The sequence below is a fragment of the Octopus bimaculoides genome, chromosome 2 (genome assembly GCF_001194135.2).
Source record: "Octopus bimaculoides isolate UCB-OBI-ISO-001 chromosome 2, ASM119413v2, whole genome shotgun sequence".
Taxonomy (NCBI): domain Eukaryota; kingdom Metazoa; phylum Mollusca; class Cephalopoda; order Octopoda; family Octopodidae; genus Octopus; species Octopus bimaculoides.
Window position 1 is genome coordinate 126,378,636 of NC_068982.1, and position 2,531 is coordinate 126,381,166.

At 38.6% G+C, this 2,531-nt stretch overlaps 1 protein-coding gene across 4 annotated transcripts in view; it reads right to left on the minus strand.

Moving 5' to 3' along the window:
* The window catches only part of LOC106871219 (cysteine/serine-rich nuclear protein 3), a 186,535-nt gene that overhangs the window by 118,128 nt on the left and 65,876 nt on the right, over positions 1-2,531 (minus strand). The window contains exon 1 of one of the 4 annotated variants that reach the window (XM_052965585.1): positions 1,015-1,082. The exons of the other annotated variants lie outside the window; for them this stretch is intronic. The gene's annotated coding sequence lies outside the window, so the exon portion shown is untranslated. Of the gene's footprint in view, positions 1-1,014; positions 1,083-2,531 lie in introns of those variants that run through there. 4 annotated transcript variants of the gene reach the window in all.

The window sequence follows — 2,531 nt, forward strand, 5'->3', positions numbered from 1 at the left end:
AAAAAAAAAAAAAAAAAGAAAAGAAAGAAAGAAAAAAATGAAGAACCAGATTGCAAAGATAGTGGTTGCTTTAGTTATTAGTTATTATAGCAATAGCAATTTTGTATCAATGGTGTGCTGCATTGGTAGAATCATTAAAGCATTGGATAAAATGCTTTATAATATTTGTTCTAGCTTAGTGGCATTTCTTCCAGCTCTTTACGTTCTGGGTTCAAATTCCAATAAGGTCACTTTTGCCTTTCATATTTCTGGGGTGATAAAACAGATATCTGTTGAAGACTGGAATTGATGAAATCAATTTACCCAGTTTCCCTTAAAATTGCTGGCTTTGTGCCAAAATTTGTAAGCTGGAACAATATTTGTTCCAGCTTACTCAAAATGCTCTTTAGGTTCAAATCCAACCAAAGGTGAAAGTAAAGAATACGTACAGCCGGTGGTTAGGGTTAGGGGTTAAAGTTGGGTTTAGGGTTTTTGTCATGCTGAAAACGGGCCGTGTACGTATTTTTAACTTCTGCCCCAACCAAAAGTGAATTTACCTTCCATTCTTCTGAGACGGAGGAAGTACTAGGTTTGTCACACATTCTCTCTCTCTCTCTCTCTGTCTGTCTCTCCCATTCTTTTTCTAGACAGACTACATTGTGCTATGAGTAAGATTTTTCCACATAAGAGAAAATGATTATGCTGCTGAAACCATACAATAGCAGATCAATGAACAATGGGCGCAGGAGTGGCTGTGTGGTAAGTAGCTTGCTTCCCAACCACATGCTTCCGGGTTCAGTCCTACAGCGTGGTACCTTGGGTAAATGTCATCTATTATAGTTTCGGGCCGACCAAAGTCTTGCGAGTGGCAAACAGAAACTGAAAGAAGCCAGTCACATATATATATATAAGTATATGTTTATGTGTGTGTTTGTCCCCCCTCCCACCATTGCTTGACAACCGATGTTGGTGTGGTCGCATCCCCGTGACTCAGCAGTTCAGCAAAAGAGACGATAGAATAAGTACTAGGCTTACAAACAATAATTCCTGGGGTTGGTTTGTTCGACTAAAGGCAGTGCTCCAGCATGGCCACAGCCAAATGACTGAAAACAAATAAAAGAAATTAGCATAGAATGGAAACTGAGTAAAGAATTTTGTATGATCTTCGCCCTCACATATTTAACCTTAATGCATTAACAACAGCAGTAGTTTTCAAGGCATTGTTACATTCCAATAATGGTTTCAGATTTAGGCATGATGCCAGTAATTTTCAGAGAAGGGGTTTAGCTGATTACATGAACATCAGTGTTCAGCCCCTGAAAGGATGAAAGGCAGAGTCAGCCTTGACAGGATTTAGACATAGAACATAAGGAGTCAGAAGAAATGGTGCTAAGCAGTTTTTTTTTTTTGGTCCAAATTCCTAACAGTTCTGCCAGAAGTAATAAAAGCAGCAAAGTGGCAGAGTTATAAGGACATTGGACAGGTTGTCTCACAGTATTTGTTCAGACTAAGTGATCTGAGTTCAAATCTTGCCACGGTCAACTTAGCCTGTTGTTCAGCAATACTGTCAATCAAATGCATTAGATAAGTGGTTCCCAAACTTTTATAGGTTGCCACCCCTTTGAAACCTGGGCCATATTTCTAGTGCCTCCACCCTAACTAACCATCACAAATATAGACCTCTTTCTGAAGCAAATTCAAAGCAACTGTATTTCACAAAGAAAACTGAACCTAATGAACCCATTATTTTGTTGTTTTTACATGAATTGCTCCCCCCATTATCACTCCACTTTTCCTCAACATCCCCTTGGAACTTTCCACTCCTCCACCCTCAGGGGGAGGGGCAATACTGCCCACTTTGGGAACCACTGTATTAGATTTAAGAACTGTTAGAAGGTTGGGCAATATGACCCATGGTACCTACTCTGGCTTTTGAGATCTGATAGTAACACCTACAATGACACTAGAGCCAAGTGTATTGGCCCATGTTAGCAGCATGGAGGAGAGACACTTCCATATATGGGCAACTGCCAGTTTTCCTTACAGGAAAAAAACAAAAACAGATGCATAGATAACTTTGGGGGTGGATGTCTAGTAATTAATCTGTAACACAGAAATAACTAGGTTGGGGATTGAGGATTGGGGTATGAGACACTATTAACCTTAAGGTCAAGTTATAATCAATGGGAGAATTATTTAAAATACAATAGCAAAGTTAAAAAAGGAAATCCTTATAACTTAGTGGTTTGGCAAAAGAGATTAATAGAACGAATGACAAACTTCAAAACAATAAGTGCTGGGGTCGATTTCTTTGACCAAACCTTTCGAGGCAATGCCCCAGCATGGTCACAGCCTGAAATAAGCAAAAGAATGTGTAAATGTTGTGTTGAGATACATAAGAATTTGATTGTAATTTTAAAAATAACCAGTAGTTAAGATGCATGTAAAAGCAGAAAATCTGCCCAAACCTGTGCAGAACCACACACACACAGAAAGGCATATATATATATATATAGATAGATAGATAGATAGATAAAGAGATAGATAGATAA